Source organism: Lissotriton vulgaris, chromosome 10 (genome assembly GCF_964263255.1).
Source record: "Lissotriton vulgaris chromosome 10, aLisVul1.2, whole genome shotgun sequence".
Taxonomy (NCBI): Eukaryota; Metazoa; Chordata; class Amphibia; order Caudata; family Salamandridae; genus Lissotriton; species Lissotriton vulgaris.
The window spans coordinates 914,405,395-914,426,390 of record NC_141698.1 but is presented as its reverse complement, the minus strand read 5'-3'; the positions used below and the strand labels follow the sequence as shown (position 1 = coordinate 914,426,390).

Below are 20,996 nucleotides of genomic sequence, written 5' to 3'. Positions count from 1 at the left end.
ACACTGTTAAACTGTCTCCACGGCCCAGCATATGTACACTGATGGAGCGATTGTATATAGACCACAGCTTCCTTACATTGCCTGAAATTCGCACCTTCAGGATAGGTAGAAGGAAGTGACATCTAAGAGAAACATAATATTTACAGAAAAGCAAAAAGCGCAATGTCGACTGAATGGGTAGATCATCACAAGGAGACAGTGGTAAAATCATATGATATAACATTTGAGTGAGAAAGGCCACCATAAAGTGTTAGTGTTAAATCTCAGACGTGTTACAAAATACCTAAGAAAGTTAGTTGAAACCCAAACAAGATACAAGTCTATCAATGGGCTACTGATCTACGTGGTATAATTGCTCACAAAGGCCTTCGTAGCTTCCTCACACATTCTCAATAATCTGCATGAATCAAACATTCTAAAACATACTTAAAGAAAACAGGCAAACCACTGGGGTTATCAAACAGATTAGTGATACCTAAACTGTGGCTTAATTGCTTGATGTATGTCAGCCAAGGGATTTTCCCCAGATCGAGGTATGAACATTCTTCCAATACTCAGCCTGCAAGATTGTTTTGAGGATTAAATTGACAACCACAGTAATGCAGGGCGGCGTATGATACAATCATTTAAATAATCCAGCCACAATTCACTATGTGATAAATATATGGAAACACATTGGGGGACTGACAGCAAACATCTCAATGTCTATTTTCCACATTCTGAATCATATACTTCTACAGACCCCAAGCATGCACCATAAGTGGCTATGGACACCTGGGGGCATATTATCAAGCCTGGGCAAAAAAATTATCGTCGCTTTATCGGCAGGAAACTGCGGCTAAAGTGGCGATAATGGGCTTGATAATATGCTCTATGGAACTCAAATCAAGCTCATGTCAGATGTGAAGGACATTTAACATGAGCTTCGATTGGAATTCCATAGAGCATATTATCAAGCCCATTATCCCCACTTTAGCCGCAGTTTCCTGCCGATAAAGCGGCGATAATTTTATCGCCCAGGCTTGATAATATGACCCCTGGTTTTATAAATCATAATGAGCTCACTGATAGATTTATTGGCCGGCTTTAGAGCTAATTTAAAAAGCGCCTCTATTCTTCTCTCAAACATGACGCCCCTATTGTGGCCTAAGTACTTAAATCATTTTCATCCATTATTTTTTATTCTATTATATTAAACTAGTGTGTTAGCACAACACTAACATAGCAGAACTAAAGCTATCATAGAAATCGCTTATTTGCAAGAAATCAGTTTTTCTGGGTTTGGAAAGTGGAATAAAATGGTTTGATAAATCAATGAAATTAAAGTTACGCCTTGCTCACCTTTTCATAAATTACCTTTCTATTAATTAAGGAAAACAGTTGTCTCAAATCGAAAATGTTGTGCTCAGTATATGTTGAGTGCCTAGTTAAGTCTGATGTAATCTCATTTTGACTTTGCAGAGTAAAATGTTGATGCTGCTAAGACAGACAGTTATAAGAATATTGATACATTACATATTAATAGCTAAAGAGTGAGCACACTCTGATATGATTACTAATAACAGCAACACTAAAAGTAATACCATGTCTACCACTCATAGTATAGTACTAACAATAATGAGAATGATAAATAGTATACTTGTAAGAAACATATTTAAAAGCCCTAACACTTTGATGTGTGTTACTTGAAACTAAAAATAATTTGGTGAAGAACTCAAACCGACACAGATTGAAATGTTCATTTAAAAAGTAGGATTAAACTATGTTTTATTGTGAATGTCTAAATATCAATAAAAGCTTCAAAAGATATGCCAATTTTCCTGAATGCTTTGCGCAGAAGTGAAACACTGCAAGAAATATTGGGTGTTCCTTGATTTCCTCAAAGCGTGAATGCCCTTTGACTAACGAAGCAGAGCAATGAGGAAACTTGCAAAACACATTTAAAGACCACTTCTGAAAACAATAATCTTGATTTCTAATGAGTTCAGAAGTCTCCCAAAAGCTGCCCAATAAGTACACTATAAACATGTTGATATTAATTCAACCATGACACAACATGAAATCATACAATATGAGGTAAAAAAAAACTGTACTGATGGTTGATAAATTTGCAAGATAAAACACGATTCTTGATTAAGTTACATTTTTAAAACGTTTTTGATTGAGCTATTGAGAAAAATGGGTGTGTTGGCAACAAGCACAATGAAAGAATATGACTGAGCACAACATTTTCCATTTTAATTTAAACTGAAAATATATGTGTAGAGTGATGAATACCTAAAAGGTGAGTGAAACACAAAACAATGGGTCAGATTATGATGGCGGTCGAACTTTCGTCCAACCGCCATAATTTCGGGGATGGGACTGACCGACTACCTGTCTGCGGTTCCGCCATAGGAATTAGGATACAACTGCTTTCAAGGCGGTCACAAAGTGTATATTTTGTATTGCTGTGGGTGCTGCGGGATGCAGCACATGCCACGGTACAAAATATGCACACTGTGCATATCCATGCACTATGTGGCACGCACCGCCTGCACATGGTGCAGGGATATCTTGGGGCACCATAGGTGCCCCTCCCAGGGCCCATGTCGGGCTCCGAATGTCTCTTTCCATCTGCCTTTTCATGGTGGGTTAACCGCCATGTAACGGCGGGTGGAAAGGGACTTTGTAATCTCTACAGTGGTGCCTGAGTAGGCACGGCCACTGTTGTAGGGATACAAGTTTCTCCAATGGACCACCGGCTACCATCCGCCTGCCATTATAATGTGGCGGTCGGTCAATTTGGGTCCGATGGCAGTGGGACTACTGACTACTGATGGGGTTACGGTGGAGGTCCCACTGCCATCATAATGAGTCCTAATGTATTGAGGAACACCTAATCAAAGAGATTAGCAATAGTTTAGATGTTACAGGTAAAGTAGAGTAACAGCTTTATAGTTGCCTGCATCGCTTTAATTTTTTTACAAACTGAAGGCTTTTTGGATTGTGTTCCACTGAGGTAGAATAATGCAATAAATGCATTCCCTCCAGGGGTTTGTGTTTAACCCCATGGTCACTGCTTCAAATCACATCACATCCACTCAGACTGTCGTCTCTCTGGGGTAGATAAAATAAGCACCATTGAGTCGGGTAACAATAAATATCTCTTATCTATCTCTTATCTTTCAATAGCAGCAAAAGACCTACTTGTGGTGACTGCTGCTCTATACCATTAAATTGGCTGTGTATTGATCCATTTCCAAATACACACCTGAAAATGCACTAAGAGAGGAAATATGGTTCTCTGCTGTTGTCAAACATTTAATTGTGAATGCAGGAAAATTACTTTTTTCATATGTTTCATACTACACTTCTGCTGCTGCAGAGTTGTAAATTGTAGATGTTATTCTTATTCAGTTTAATGGTACTCCCTTTGCAAACATCGGAAGGATGGTCTCCCTTGATATGAATTAAATGTGTGACCTTCAGATCATGGCACTTATCAGAAGTGAGAATTTAATTCAAAAAGCCATCTTGCAGGATGACTGATGGGAGGAATTCAGTTAATGTAAGCATAGTACCCCATATAAAAAGTGACGCACCGGCAGCACAAGGGAGCTTGTAAATAGGCCCCCAATGTTATCTTTCCTGTCAGGCAGGAGGGGCAAGGTAATTTGGTAAGCCTAGGGCTGTTTAGTTGAGTGAAAGTGTCTGCGGTAATGTGACTGCTGTGCTGCAAAGCAATGGCTGATGAGTCCGGGTATGTATGTTTTACAGGTTTCCTGAGACCAGTTCTGCCTCCAATTTGAGAATGGAGAGTTAGATTGCGAACATGGAGACATGCTGCCTCTGGAGTCATCCAGCTGGGTCCTGGCTTTGCCATGCTCCTACATGGTGACAACTGGAATAGAACACCTTCTTTCATTTGGATACCAAAAGTAGTGAGAACCCTTATAGAGGGTGGACTGGAACCTTTGGGCCCTAAGAGCAGGTTAGCCTGACAAATGGCCTGCTCTGAGCAAACATTGGGGAGATTTTCAATGTGAGATTCAGATCATTGTAAAGTACACTGTAAAATAATCCTGCCAGAGATCTTGTTTTTGCACAACCAGTTTACATATATCTGATTATTTCAGCTAACAAAATGGTTTACATGTTCTGCAGTAAAGATATTGGGGTGCTGAAGGCATTGGCTGATGAGTCTGTGTATGTATGCTTTACAAGTCTTCAGCTTGCGAACTAAGGTTCAAGGGTGAAATTCTGCAGGAGAGCTGCACTTGGGGCCACCTTGCTTGGTTATGGCTCTGCTATGCTCTGGCATGGGAGCAAAGGGAAGAGAACCCAGACAACAGAAGGGTCCATCCTGTAGGATGGGTCTGGACCACAAGGATCTAAAGCTTGAACGTTCTTGCTCGAATCCAGGTACCAGCAACCAGTGGGGCGATACGGCAGGGGCCTTCCAGGTCATTGTAAGGAGCATTATAAAATGAATGCTGCCTATGATTTTAGTCTTGTTTGACTCAGTCTTAAACTTCTGATTAATTCGGTTTCAAATTAAGTATTTCATAATTTGTCAAAAAATTTGGCAACTAAGTACAGATCTGTTTCAATGCCCATAAACGATTGAGGAGAGATGCCAGATTGCATTCCACTCTCAAAATGTGCACCAGTAGTCAATTCAGGCACACCACAAGAGTCCAAAGTATCCAAACTATCAATTATCAAAGTTGTAGCATGGCCAGAAGCTACTGCGTAGGATGATCAGTCCCAGGAACTGCCTCAATAGCGGCAGTTGTACATAACTTTAAACAAAATCACCAAGTAGGATAATTGCCTCCTTTACTTAATGTACCCCAAAAATATAAAGCTTACTGTGGCACTCGAATCGGACATTTCATTCAATGATTTTGTAAAATTGAGTGTTCTGCCCTGAGCAAAAAAGCAAACCTTATGAAACAAGTGCATGGCAAAAATATCCATGAATCACATTTACAAATTGATGTTAAGGAGACTTTGGATCGCTATTTTCTTATGTCATGTCAGAATTGACTGGTAAATCAAATATGCTAATTCATATGCATATCTTGGCTTGCAGCAAGTGCTTGCCCCCCTTCTCGTCCACCTCTGGTATGGAGCATTATGGGCTGTCCCCCCCCCCATTTTCATAGAGTATCGCCACTCAGGATGTAATCCACACAGGTGATAGCACCCATACCGTCCAGGATTGTGGCTGTCACATGTGTGTTGCCCAATTTCAACCCGCCATCATCAGCTGAGTCAATCAATCAATCAATCAAAATAGGCTTTATTTGGTTCTTGAGAAAAACATAAAAGAATCATTAAAAAAAAACATATGCTAAAATCAAATCATAGGAATAAGCAAAGTGCGAAAAGTAAACAATAATATTAAATTCATTAAAAGCAGATACAACAATCATAGCACTCCTGAACTGCAGACAAGACAAACAGTAAAGTTTATATAAACATGCCCAGGATATGAAACAATTACAACCGCTATTAAGCATGTTGGTTGTCTAATCCCAACTGTTTCCCAGTCTCATGGCAGCTTTCAAGAAATAATCTCCCCCGGATGCCATTGTAAATACGTAAGAGCAGGACGTACCTGGCAAAAGTTGCCTGTTTTAATATCTGGATAATATAAGCCTTACTTGGGACCACGTAAAAATGACAAAACACTGTAAAATGCAGCGTGTCCTGCAGAGACTTATTGTGGCAGCCACAGGGTGCAAGTGTATGGCCCCGAATCCCACCCCAGGGATAAACAAAAGTGCAATAAGTTCAACCTGAAGCTTGTCAGCAAAAAAGTATCACACAAGGTTTTTACAATTGAAAGGTAAGGCTCTGTGGTCGGGATGGATTTCAACATACTATGGCTATAAACACAAAGCTTCCATAGGGCGAGCTCTTCTCTGGCAACAGATCTCTGCCAAATAAAGTGTTCTTTCACCCATGTGTGATTAGCCTTAACTATTTCTACTGGAGTACTAAATAATTATTCCCGAACTAGGCTCTGAAGAGTGTCCTTGACGTACTTAAGCCAAGGGATATGGTGAACGCTCAAGGGACAAACAATCCTTTAGAATCTCCTTGTTTAGTTTTATCTCTGGCCTTCCTATATAGCTAGCCAAAAGGGAAAGAAAGCAAATTCCACAACATCGGTTATATAACGAATACACAGTTCTTCATGCACAGAAAATGTAGGGGCACATTGCGGAACACACAAAAGACATCTCAGAAAGGTGTTATCAACCATTTGCAGCTCCTTCATAAAGTTGGCAAAGGAATTCAGCAGGGACTCAGGGTACCATCACAACCAAATCAAGCAGAGAAATGGGTCTAAAGCACTGGGGGTTGGCCCTGTCCCCCTTTTTCAAAACAGGGAAAATGATAGAAGAACCCCATGACTGATGGGGGCCTCACTTACTGCAGCGTTTACAAGGGTAGTCAACCTTGAGCCCCATACCTCAACATCATTAATTTATAGGTCAGGGGGGATACCATTGGGGCATAGGAGCCTTGTTCTTACTTAGACCGGTTATGCCCTTCTTAACTTCCTCAAGCACAAATGTCAATTTAGAAGTCCCTTTCACCATACACCTTGTCCCAAGCATCATTGGGTATAATATTATAAGACTCCTCGAAATGAGATACCCAGCAATCCTTTCAGAGGAGAGTGCCCAAGGATGCATTGGTATCTGGTGCCAGGGATGACCAATTGACAATGCCCCAGAATTTGAAGCTACAATTTAGGGTGTTCGCCTTAAGTAGGTCTAACTATCCAAGTCACATTACTTAGGTCGTTCTTGTGCCTTGAAAATTACAGTTTATACTCTTTATGGCTATTCTTGACCAGAAAAACTACCAGTGGGTCTGGGCTTCCAACAGCAAGGCTGAGCCACAAATTATAATTGAACAAAAAAATGCCAGTACTGTCTCACTTTTTTAACAAATCCTAAGAACCATACGAATTATACACTATGGTACAGTGACACGATTATGTCTGAGTGAATCTTTTTGTTTTATTTTTAGATTTTCTTTCACAAAAAAGACGTTTGGTTATTAATTCACCAATTCATTATACATTACAAGACCTCATATACACAATATAAAATTCTTGACCAGAGCAGAATCGCTTGGCTAAACATTCAAAGCACACCTAAGATTCCTGAGTGCCTTAGAACATCCTTTATCAAACCATCTGTGCATCACACTAATCTTCCAAGTTGGTGGAGCCTCCAGAAGGCTGAACACTGAATATAAAATCTTTGCAAATCATCTAAGGTGTTATACTGACTGCTACTGTCTGACAGACACAATTTAAGCTCTTTTTTGCAACAGGAATACATGCACATATACAAACTGTCAGGGACTACCTGGGACCAACTAAGCCTCCCTGGCTTATAGTCTTAGTAAATTCTTCAACACCTACAGATTGCTCTTGTACCAGTGGGGACCCACACAGTGGCACACACACAGGATTATGATTGCTAAGAGAACTCTAAGGTATCCCAATCTCTGCAATATAGGGGAAACAAGGTGCAAAGACAAAGATGAAATTGATAAAAACTGTCACACTCATCCAGTAAAGATGGGGTTAATATCCCTAGCAGATGTGAGAAGCTTTTCCAAGAAAAAAACTTGATTGAACTCACTCAAGATAGCATTTAGAGTTGAACCTGAGTGCAAATGTTCCATGTGCAAACCACGAAGAAGCAAACAACCCAGAGCCTGACCTCGAACCATCCTGAGAGCCTCACCTAGATGAACTTTAAAGTCACCTGCAACCATAGTGTTAGCCATGGACAGTTTAGAACCATGCAGTTTTCTCAAAAAGGAGCCACATAATGGAATATTACAAACATTTTGCAGATGAAACTTAGCATTATACAACAATGGCAGCTTAGAGGGGTCAACAGAGTACAATAATAAAAGTCTGCAGACTAGAGATTCCTGAGAGTATTACTTTAAATATGCCCTTGGCCCCCAGGGATTCAAAGATCATTAAAACCTCCTTTGGCCTACCAGTTAGTGATTCAGTAGCAGATGAAAAAAGTTGTTTACCTCTCTAAAAAGAAATAATTACACGTTGCCCAGGTCTCCTGTAGGCAGATCACTCCAAAGCCTCTGATGAAGTGCAGCCACTTTGGTCCTTAAACTTGACAGCAAGTCTGACGATGTTCCAGCTGATGAGTTTTAGCACCATAGCATTAGGCTCAAGCAGGACCACATTACACAGGGCCACAGAAGCCATTGTGACCTCAACTGGGAGGTCATTCCAATCCAGTCAATCACAGGCATCGAAGGAGGTGTCGAGGGAGCATATCCATTAGAGGTAGCCAGCTTATAAGGGACTATGTACTGACCAACACGCGTGAAAGTTTGGCGCCTTGAGATCTGCCACTGCTTAAACTGTGGGGTGAAGTCCACTGGCACAGGACTTTAGAAAACTCCTTTGGGGAGGGCCAAGGTGGAGGTGGAAGGACTGTTAGTGCAAAGGTGCCTGATAGAAGCAAAGGCTTCCAAAAGGCCTACTGAAATTTATGATTCTGCAATATTCTTCAGAGGTGTTTTTCAGACTTTATGAGACAGTTTTCTTTATGTACCATGTTAATCCATCCTTCAGCACAAGACCGTAGGGAAGAGTTTGAATCCAACCAATGTGTTACCTTGTTCTTCAATCGATTAAAGCTTTCCAAGGTGCCATCTTTAAATGGGGCTCATTACCCAATACAACAGGTGACAGTGCTTGTCGGAGCAGGCATCATCTCACGTCTAGGGGAGGTGATATTCTGGGCCCCTGTGAGTGGGGCCATATGAGGCACCATATGTGGTGCACGCTCCCCACTAGGCACTACCCTTACTGTGGCTGATGAGGTTGACTTATGCACTGGAACAAGTCTACTAGGGTTTGCCTGTGGATTAGAAATTGAAAAAGGCCAAGGATGGGAAATTGTGAATACAATATTTCTCTGAGCACTAGACGGCTCAGTGATCCTTTTTTTCCTCCACTGGCTGGATGACAACGAGATAGCCACAACGGGAGGGAGAGTAGCAACAGGGGTAGATGTAGGGGCTCCGAGGGTTTGCATAAACTGATTGGGCTTAACGAGCCCCAGTTCTATCACAGCCAACCACTCACAGATAAGATCCAGTTTAGCATCAAGGGCTGCAATTAAATTAACACAAAGAGAGTGCATAAAGGTTGCTATGTTATCCTTTTCCCTGTCAAGCGCAACGTTTACCCTAGGGGACTAATTAGTGTTAACTCTTTGGTGCTCGTTAGTGTTAATCCTTGGGAGATTTGATTTGCGGATGGCCACCATTCTCTTCTTTTTCCCAACCACTCCAGAACCCATATTCAGGGAGGCCAAAATATCCAGATCCAAGGGTAAGGTAGACTTACAGGGACTTGGTGATATGGTAACTTCGGACACAGGCGAAACAAATAAGTGTACATTCCATCCTCCATTCAACAAGGGTAAGATCACCAGCCTGGAACCAGGGTCTAGGGGAACAGAAAAACAGGAACCACGGGTTCAAAGAGACAAAGAGGTGGGAAAGGAAAGAGTTAAGTGGCTTTCGGCCAGCTCAATCTCCTTGTCAATAATGTTCATGGCACAATGCAAAAATGCATCCATAGTAGTGTGAGTGATAGATTTAGGAACCAGGTGGATATCATACATTTCCCATAATTGGAACAAGCTGACAAGTGGAGGGAAAACTTGCGTAATGACTTCCCCTGTGGGATCAACGCACTTAAAATCACAGAGTTACAACCATGAACACAGCAGTACAAATCTAACAAGGAATAAAGTGTACCTCTGCCTAGTAAACTGGAATTAGGTAATGTATGAGGCGAAGATAACCAGGGTTTTCACGAGCCCCCGTCACCGGGGGCTATCATTGAGGCTGAGTGTAAACAGATGTAGATGATACCAGCAAACTTCACTGAAGGTAGTTATGGGACAAGAAGTCTCCATTAAGGCCACAGCAACACCAGGGCTCACCAGCAGAGTGCATATTGTTCCCATGCAGACACCCCAAAAGGGATCACAGGATCCCCCATCTGAGTGGCAGGCCATAGTGCAATTCGAAAATTCACTGCGAGGTTTAATGATCCTAGGCTTCAAGGACCTTGAATTTGAGGATTTGCTGTAGAATCTGAGGATCCCACAGTAAATAAAAGTCACACTCAGACTGTGGTCAGGCATTTGGATCCCTCCCTGTTAGTGAGAAGAAGCCTCTATTGGACTCAGGTCTTCTTGTGTGTTCCTGTGCTTGGTTTCTGCCCTTCACCTGTGCAATAGCTCTTCAGTTGAGGCAATGTTTAAACCGTCATCTGGGTTTTCTGCTGTTATTGCATCTAGGAACTTCTGCAGCTTAACTTCAAAGGATTTTCTTGAATCATTGAACTTGTCAAAAAATTTCTTTGCATCCCTGGTGCTCCTCGACCCCGTTTCAACACAGTCTTCAGAGGCCTCAGGTTAGTGATTAGCTAGGAGAATTAGATTTGTTTTTGTTGATTGTAAAACCACTATTGGATTCTCTCCGTACCCCTTGCTGTAGCAACTGTTTCTTGGGACTTCGCGGAGTCATTTATTTTTGTTTCTGTTCTGTGTCTTAAGTTGTGGGGCTTTAACAATTGAATGGATGACTTCGGCACACAACCACTCTGAAAATGATTCTGTTAGCTGAAGCAAGATAAATGTACTATGTCACTGATATGTTGAGTATATACTACCCTGTTGCTAGATTGGCACTTGTGTATTTATTTTTCAGCTTTTGTAGACTCCTTCCATTTTTGTGAAATCCATAGAAAATAAAATACTTCATGCAACTGAATTTGGTGTAAAAGGAAATACTATATTAGTCTTGGGTGCTGTTTAGTATACCTGCCACTTCTGAGCAACTGTAGAACACACAAGACGAGTTCTGTGAACACAACCCGGCAATGTCTCTTGTATGCCTTCTCTCATATCCCTATCCCCTTTCCCACCTCTTCACCTTCAGTGTTGACTACAGTCTTGGAAGTATTAAGCACTGTCAATGGGGAAGAAGGCTGGTGAGTGCTACATAATTTCTGCTTCAACATGTGGTTCTACAGGTAATGCTAAGTTGTAACTGATCTTAATGGTGCTATCATTCTATCTCACCTGCCCTGATGCTTTGTTATTAATGAACCACTGTATGCAGCATTTATCAGTAGGACAGCAGTCACTGTGCCATCAGCTCCATTACTATACTCACCATTTGGAACCATGCTATGCAGTGTATACACAAACGGATGTCTAACTCTGAGAAATAATTCCATTAAACCCTATTTGCAAGCTGGTTTATTAATTTTTAGTGGTGTCAATACTAATAAAATCGACTCTATAATCTTGATGTTTCCAAATAGTAGTAACTAGGAATTGCACTACCAACCAAAAACAACTTTATTTTGGCTCATTTGAACTATAAAAGTGCACAGTCCAGAGCAATCTGTACAATTTAAACATTACAATATACATCGAAGTTCATAGCAGTAGATGAATAGTCAGACACCAGCAATCATCAAATGAATTTCACAAAACTCAGATGAAACTGAAGGAACAAAACCCGAGAAGGAGTCATAAAAGAAAAACTCATAAGAGGTCCGCTAAGTCCCCCTGGGATATCTAAGCAGAAATCAACCATATTTATAACAGTCAATACTTCCTATTAAAAACACTTTGATCAATCATACAAATCCATAAAAACCACATAAGATTCATAAAGCATCAAATAAGAACTGTAGTCCTCTACTTAATAGCACGATCAATACAAAGGGCAGCGGAGAAGCAGATCTTGACCGTGAGTAACGTTTGCAGATAATTCAAAGCGGCTCCACAGTAATTAATGCTGACTGCCGTTAGGATGGGCAGCAAATAGCGTTACCTCAACAATTAATAACATTCACAGAATACAATAAAATCTAAGGTAGTGTGAGGGGATAGGTCATCACATGGGCATGAAGGATTTTGTGAAAAATAAATGCCTTGGGATGGAAAAGCACCAAGAAAGTGCACTGTACAAAGCCTAAGCCGTATCAATAAAAATATGTGGTGTTACTAAATAAGACATGGGAATTTCAGCCGGGCAGAACCCCATATAGGACTGGACCGCTGGTTTATTAGCAGGACACACATTCTATCCTCCAGACATCCCTCTAGAAAGGCATACGTCAATGTTCTAATGGAGGTAGCAGAAACAGTGCTCCGAGAACTAAACAAGTCCTCCTGTCCCATCCTACGACTCAAGTTCTGTATATATTTCAACCAAGGAATACTCGAACAGTGGTCGAGTGTTAAGCAGTCTGCAAGCACAGCCTTATTGAAAGATGTCTGGCTTTTGGTCCAGATTCAAAGCCACAAAAGGAGAGGTTGAATTTAATGAGGTTGTTGAAATAACCAATCCCTACCTCTGTGCGGCAAACAAAGGAACCAGTGCTGTGGGGGGCAGCTAGCAATCTCTTAATGAAACTGTTCTCAATGTTTTCAAGGCTCCCTGATCTTCAATGCCCCACACCCCTGCCCCATAAGAAGCAATAGCAGAGAATTTGGATTTGTAGACTGTTGAGAGTTCCTTTATTGGTTTCTGAGCAGGTTCATGGGCAAAATTAAGGATGACCTCCACTGATTTGGAGAAGGCAGCAGCTTTACTAGTCTTCAGCTGTCCCCATGAGAGTCAAGTGTCTAAGCGGATGCTAAGGTTGGTAAAGGTGGGTACAGAGCCAACCTTCTTGCTGCTCACTACAAAGGCAACATTTTCTTTCTTCCTTCCCCCAAAAATCAAGTTGGCCATAAACTCACAGAAACCATCAAGCAGACGTTGTAGACCATTTGCAGTCCTAGCAATTAAGACTGTATCATCTGCATAAATTAGAGTGGGAACACTCTGAGCACCTACATGAGGGCAGACAATCCTGAGATTAACCAGTTTATCCTTCGGGCTGTTTATGTAAATGGAAAAAACTAAAGGGGTCAAGACACAGCCCTGGCAAATACCCCTGGCCAGGCTTAAAGATGGTGTGGTTTCCCCACCTCGGCCATAACTTACACTGGCAGTGACATCATTGTGCAGAACTCTAAGAAAGTTAACAAAGTAGAGATCAAACCCCATATCAACCATGATATCTCACAATTTGGGTCTGTTTACAGAGTAAAACGCAGAACTCATGTTCATAAAAGCCAGATACATCTTGCTATACTTCGGCACAGTGTATTTGGCAATCAATCAATCAATCAGTCAATCCGGGGTTGGTAAAGTGCAGCTACTCACCTGCGAGAGTCTCAAGGTGCTGGATAGGGTGGAGGAGTGCTGTTCTGTTGAGTGCTGGGATCACCCGAAGAGCCACGTCTTGAGGTCCTTCCAGAACTGGAGCAGTTTGGAGAGTTGCCGGAAGTGAAGGGAGTGGTCGTTCAAGCCCTTGGGTGTGAGGTAGGAGTAGGACTTTCCTCCAGTTCTGGTTTTGTAGGCGCATGAGACGGTGGCCATATCGAGGTCAGCTGATTGGAGATGTCTATTGGGTGTGTGGAAGGAGAGGCGCGTGTTTAGGTATGCTGGTCCGATGTTGTGGAGGGCCTTGTATACATGAGTGAAGAGCTTGATTGTTATTTTTCTTTTGATGGGGAGCCATTGGAGATTGCAGAGGTGTTGGGCGATGTGATTGTAGTGGGGGATGTCCAGGATCAATCTGGCTGAGGCGTTTTTAATAGTCTGGAATTTGCCAAGTAGTAGCTTGTTGATTCCAGCATTGAGGAAGTTGTTGTAGTTCAGTCTGCTACTGATGAAGGTGTGCATGGCCATTTCTCTGGACTCCGGTGGGATCCATCCGAAGGTCTTTTGGAGTATGCGGAGGGTGTTGAAGCAGGCCGAGCACACAGCGTTGATCTGGCGGTTCATCATGAGTGATGAGTCTAGTATGATGCTGAGGTTTCGTGCGTGGTCCGCCGAAGTGGGGGGGTTTCAGAGGGTGGATCCCATCCAGAGGGGATGGAGCCAAGGACGAGGACTTCTGTTTTCTCTGAGTTGAGTTTCAGACATCTCTTCTTCATCCAAGTGGCGACAGCTTTCATCCCTTCTTGGAAGTTGTGCCTGGTGATGTTGGGGTCTTTAGTGAGGGAGAGGATGAGCTGGGTGTCGTCAGTGTAGGAGACGATGTTGAGCCCGTGGTTTCTGACGATGGTTGCGAGGGGTGCCATGTAGATGCTGAAGAGGGTGGGGCTGAGGGAGGATCCCTGCCTTACTCCGCATCTGATATCTGTTGTTTCTGAGAGGTGGTGCAGGAGTCGGACTTGCTGAGGTCTGCCTGTGAGGAATGAGCATAGTCAACCAGGTGCCTTCTGCAGATGTCGGCATCTTGGAGTCTTGTGGATAGTGTCCGGTGGGAGAAGGTGCTGAAGGAAGCTAAGAGGTCCAGGAGGATGAGGGCAACCAATTAGCAGATATAGATTAAAAAATTGCTCAACTGTGCCAAGTCCAGAGTGGAAGCCAAATTGGAGATCCAAAAGTATGACGTTCCTCGACCCAAAGCTGCAAGCGGTCCAACAGAATTTGACCCATGATATTCATAGTAGAATTAGTCAATGAGATAGGGCGATAGCAGTGGGGGTAAATTGGTTGAGCCTGTTTTAAAAATAGAAACAATGGTCGCGTGGGACCAGTTCTTTGGAGGAGAGGTCAATAGAGCAGCGTTAAGGACATTAGTCAATAAAGGGACCCACAATAAGATTTTAGCTGTAAACATGTCTAAGGGTAGACCATCTGGACCTGGAGCACACTCAACCGGACAGCGAGCCACAGCCTGCATAACATCTTCCAGGTCAATAACTGGACCTGCAGGATGCCTGGCAGCATGCTGGGACACATTTGGACTTCTGTTGAGTAAGAGATTGTCATCAGTACTCTCTTGGGTACCTGAGTAAGATTTAGCAGAAAGGTAGGTAAAATGTTCAACCCAGGATTTAGATGGAATAACAGTATCAATGTATGGTTCTCTTTTTGCCTCATAAAAGCTGCAATTAACTGTTTCATGAAAGGCTTTACAGTCCCAGTCCCTGAGTTCGCTTGCCTTGACCAATAATAAGAATGCTGCCTCTCTGATAGTGATCTTTCTGGTTTTGAGGGCATCTCTATACAAAGATGAATATCTCTGCGTGTGGCCCTGATCTCTAAGGGATTGCCTTAGAGTAGCGAGTAGCTGGTTGTGCACCTGGGTGCAACTGGTGTCAAACCACTTTAAAGGTGGCTTGCTTCCCCTGTTATGCAGTACTAATAAAAGATCGCATGCTGCTCCACAGATCTAGTTAAAACTATTGATGAGGGCGGCCTCACCCCTGTGTATAATTGGCTGATAGACAAACCAGGAAGTCTGGATAAGTGGAAACCCCTACCTGTGCTAAAGAATAGGGTTCATCAACCTTGAACCATGCTTTAATTACCCCATGATTCTTGGAAGATGATAAACACGTATGGTGAGCCACTACAGGGATCCTAGTGGTCAGTGAGCCTTGAAAGAAAAGAGACAGGAGTCTGTGATTACTAAAGGTAGATTCAGCCGAACTGTAGTCCAGAGCCCAATCTCTTAGTGATTTAGAAAATAAAATAAAATCAATTTGAATAGTTGTACCTCGCCCCATAAATGTCGGTGTAGTGTTAGCTCTTGGTCTTAAAGTGTCGAAAAAAATTGAGATTAAGTTTATCCAACAGCAGATTCAACTCATTACCGAGAGGACTCTGAAAAACAGGCAATAGAAACCCCATCCTCACTCTCCAGCCCTCAAATATTTCCATGGGAATACTGACAGATATTTCAAGTTAAAATCCCCTAATAGAGCTGAGGCACAATCACTATGTATGTTGCTGATACAATCCTCAAAGTCCTTAATTACCAATTATGTAATGCTAAAATGTCTCCTTCTGAAACACTTTTATCATATTGTTGTAGGTGATGCCATTTTTTTAAACAACACTTCTGAGGTTTTCTCTGCTTGCACCACTGCCTTTTTATCTATATCAAACCTAATGATTCAGATGACTGGCCAGTGTCATCTGTTGTGGACCTCCCACTCCCCATTGTTTTGCGCAACAACAACGAATCTGAAGTGCTGGTTAAATTGGATGAACGAATACATTTTCTTTTATTGCAACCCCCACCTAATCATCATTAATAAAATATATTCTTACATACATTTCTGATCTTGTGGGTTTTAAGAGTGGCCCTCTTGGGGACACCAGTGGGTTTGTGAGCTGGTACATAGCATGTTTGAAACATGCCTCACCATTTCAGAATGCAGCTTCCTACCTTTATGACCTTAGGTGTAGACTATATTGTCTGAAAATTTTGCTCTGCTTTGTAGTAGGATCTACATGGATAATACCTGTCAATCCTAAATTGATCATCGCATTTTGGGCTAGTCTAGCATTTCAGGACTAGTCTGATCTATTATCATTGCAGCAATGTGTCTTCAGAGGGACACACTGGCCTTAAATTGACTAATTAATGTATGTGAATTCATCAGAAGGAGGTGTAGTTGTCATGCACTACACCCCACTGATGTTGGATGTCTCTGGCAACCAATACTGATCTGTCTAATCAATATTTTGATGCTTCTCAGTTTTGGCTTCTCCTATGTGAAAGGGAAATGTAAACATTTAGATACTCAATACCTGTTTCACAACACAGGCAGCCAGATTGAGGATGAGGATTGAGGATGCAGCACTGTTCACAATGTGGATCTTATGTAGCAGCTACAATCTGGTGAGAAACTGAATGCACCACATAAACCAATCCTTTGCAGTAATTGATTATCTTCTCATCTGTACTCTTCGGAATTGCATTTGCAGGTACAGCAGGCAATCACACATCACTGACAATGAGAGTCTCACACTTTTCTCAGGAATACTTTTCTCAGGAATATTTCAACTACTCGTATGTACTAAAGGCAAAGCATCAGGTCTCTACAGTAATGTTGAAGCACAAGCTTTAACTAAACACCACCTTGTGCTTAAAGCCTCAGGTCGATAGCTACAGTGCAATCTTTGTTCCCTCTGCAGTGCTTCACATACCATCATCAGGACCTCATTGACAGAGTGGGTCTTTTGATCTGAATTCAAAGAAACTGGCAATCTATACATGAGGTCAATTCTTGTGATACCAAGTTTGCTACCCTAAAACTGTCATGTCTTCTGGTTAAGTATGCTTCTATCCATCTCGAGAAGACACACACTATAACTAGGACGTATCTCAGCTCATTACAAACAGGCATCTTGATGAAGTCGATTTGCAGTCTTTTGAAAGGACCTTCTTATCTCTCTATGTGACTCAGTGTAATGTGTGAACTTTTCCCTGTATTTGTTCGTTGGCATGTCACATCTCGATGAGAATCTTCTTCTGTAAGTGTCCTAAGCTTTGGCTTGTACTTCTTCTGTCTAAGGAGCTATGTCATGGAGTCCCTCCCTAAGTGTGTGTATTTGTGAAAGCATTGTGTCATTGGGAACTACAAGCTATCAAGTAACACTGGTCTCCCATCAGCAGACATTTGGATGTCATTTGTGGTTTACTCATAACCTGCTTTGATCCAACATTGTTGTTCTTCCTCTGAAACACTATCTTTTAAGCTCTTCCGAAGTATTAGTTATTGACCTCAACATTAAATAGACAAGATCCTTCTCAGAATCACATTTGAAAATTCCATTAAATGTGTAGGCTAGCAGGGCACTATGCTGTGCAGCTGAATTAGCATCTCAATTTCCCATTGCAATAGTCACTTTCATTTCAGCAGTTAGACTACATGCTCTGGTAAGGGCAGTCTATTCTGCAACTCGTGCTGAGGTAACCCATTGAAGCCATGAAGCTTCAATGACATAATTTATTGTTCATACAGCATAAGCTGCTCTCAGGATACCCTCATTATTTCTCCGCCATAAGCTATATACAATAATTGCATAATCAAGCTCATTCAGGGGTTCTTTTTTAATGTCCGGCTTTGACTTTGTGCATAGATCCATGGCCCTTAGATAATCATATTCAACTTAATCACAAACATTTTCATTTACTGGCAGTAGACTTAATACATTTAAAATTAGACATTTTTTTATCACAACATTATTCAATAGATGCTCCACACAGTAAGGGACCCTTGCAGTTACAGGCTATCCCATCACTATGCTCTCACTGTTTTCAAGACTGATGCCAACAGCAGCTTCTGATTTAAAGCAGCTTGGCAATTCTGTGGGGATAGAGTCAAGGGTAGTCTAAAAATACACCACAGGCTTTTGAGCATCTTCATTCAAAATAATGTAAAATCTTTACTGTACTCTGGCATTCCTAGTGCTTTCTTTTTACAAAAAAACACAAACACTTTCTGAGAGAATTGTTACTTCAGAAATAATTCAGTGTTTGCATACAGTCAGCACAAGTTTGATTGAATCGAATTGAATGAAATAAAGAGTTCTTCGATGTGCAGCTGCCTGATTCTTTTCTTAAAAAGACATATATTTATTATTCAGAAACGTATTACCCAACACTGGTAGACACTCTACTATGCATATAACTTGAAGGAGAGGGGGGTTTGCTTCAATGGAAAAGAGGATAGAAGTGGTGCTCGGGTGTGAAGTGAGTGAGGATAAGGAAAGAATCCAAGAGGCATCAAAAACCAAACATTATTGTAATTCATATAACTGTTAACAAAAATCAGTCTATTCTGGCCTGTCCAACAGTGTGTTCATATACAATTCATAAGTTCAAATCTAATTTATAAACACAACAGAAAATAATCGTCTGTAAAAGGGCGGGAAGGGGGACACGTGGTCCAGACCTGTTGAGGATATGCGTCGATGTTTCGACCCGGCTTGGGGACATAGAGGGTAACTGTAACCTCAGACTGCGGGTCTTCTTCAGGATAAGGGGCATGGGGAAGCAACACAAGGTTGTGGGTGGACCTGGCTCCCGAGATGGCCACCCGCATACACGCTGCGGTTTCTTAATGGCCCACAAACAATTTAATCCTCATCTTATGACTTTCTCTGCCAACAAATCACATTTATGCTTTATATGCGCTCTGATCTGACTAGAGATCATTAATCCAATGACAAATAGACACACAAAGAATCTCATGTCACTGGAATCAGGACCTTCTCTGCCATTGTGTTGTTGAAAATCCTGTAACATTTTTTTCAGAAAAGTAATCAACATTTCATTTTTCTGCATAATTACAGAAGATGGTGCATTAAGGCAGACATCTTTCATTGGCTCCCCACACGGCTGTTGCACAACAACCTTATATTCAACCCAAAAATCAATTGGCATTGCAGTGTCAAAGAATATTTTCAAATCAATCCAATGCACCTTTGAAATCTTAGCAAATGAGTCAAATTGAGTTTACCACTATACACGCTTGTCTCTCAATTTTTAAAAAGTGTTTGTAAATGCTGCAAGGTCATCATTGCTCCCTGGTATGTGAACATACACTCTTCACGCTATCTCTCTCAATGGATAAACTGAAGCTTCTCCCTTATCCTGCCTATTATTTTCCTCAAAAAGTTCTGGTGTTTTCTTTTTCTTCTCCTGTTTCCCAGCTCATTTGCTTCCTAATTTTTCAAAACCACTCAATTTATTAATGCGTTTTACTAACACTGTATTGTGTAATTGCATTCCTAAGGAACACATTATCTCAATTGCTTTATTATCCATCTTTACCCTGAAACTTCTCTGCAAAGGAAAACATTTTACAACATTAATTAAATATTTCCAGGCCAAATCAGTCAACCTATCATGTGTAGTGTCTGCACTTATTGTAATTTCCTTGCTCAGGTAAATTAATTATTTTCCTGACACTGGTTCAAATGCTCAAGATCTAAACATCCACTCAGTCAGTCAGAATACTTCCTTTCGATAAATCAATATCATAAAAAGGCAATGGAACTATACAAAATATACAATTAAATACACTCATTAATACAGAATAAAAACAGAGTCATAGTCCAATTAAAAATCATCCAGGAATATTCATAGAATGACATTTTTATCAATTAAAAACACAGTAAATTAAATAAGAACATTAACCCTTTTAAGTGCCCTCCCTGACAATTTTTGAAAAACAGTCATCATACATATATGCATCCAAATTCATTTATGTACATTCGTCACACAGTTTTCTTATTTCTAATCCTTACAGTGCCCACCGAAAAACCTGCAACGTGAAAGATGATCCTAGAAGACTGTAATAATTGCAAGTAAAGGAGGGCAGGCTTGACCTGCAAAAAGCTCCCCTCCTTAAGTATTGAGACCAAAATCTTCATCCTTAATTCCGTGTAGTGACTACAGAACAATAAAAAATATGTGTTCTGGGTGGAAAAGTTATCACAAGAACACGGCGGTGCATTTTCGGGGGTACTTCAAGAAGGAAACAGTCCTAAATTCAAGTGTATCAAATTAAAACGGAAGCGGGTTAGGAGAAACCTATGAAAGGGACGATTCACCACATTAAGGTAGGTTTCAGGTCCACATGAGCTGTCAAAAATCAATTGGCATTGCAGTGTCAAATAATATTTTCAAATCAATTCAATGCACCTTTGAAATCTTAGCAAATGAGTCAAATTGAGTTTACCACTATACACGCTTGTCTCTCAATTTTTAAAAAGTGTTTGTAAATGCTGCAAGGTCATCATTGCTCCCTGGTACGTGAACATACACTCTTTACGCTATCTCTCTCAATGGATAAACTGAAGCTTCTCCCTTATCCTGCCTATTATTTTCCTCAACAAGTTCTTGTGGTTTCTTTTTCTTCTCATGTTTCCCAGCTCATTTGCTTCCTAATTTTTCAAAACCACTCAATTTATGAATGCGTTTTACTAACACTGTATTGTGTAATTGCATTCCTAAGGAACACATTATCTAAATTGCTTTATTATCCATCTTTACCCTGAAACTTCTCTGCAAAGGAAAACATTTTACAACATTAATTAAATAC

General features: G+C 41.2%; 1 protein-coding gene across 1 annotated transcript in view; it reads right to left on the bottom strand.

Moving 5' to 3' along the window:
• Positions 1-20,996, bottom strand: part of TMEM196 (transmembrane protein 196) — a 299,739-nt gene that overhangs the window by 153,319 nt on the left and 125,424 nt on the right. The window lies entirely within an intron of this gene.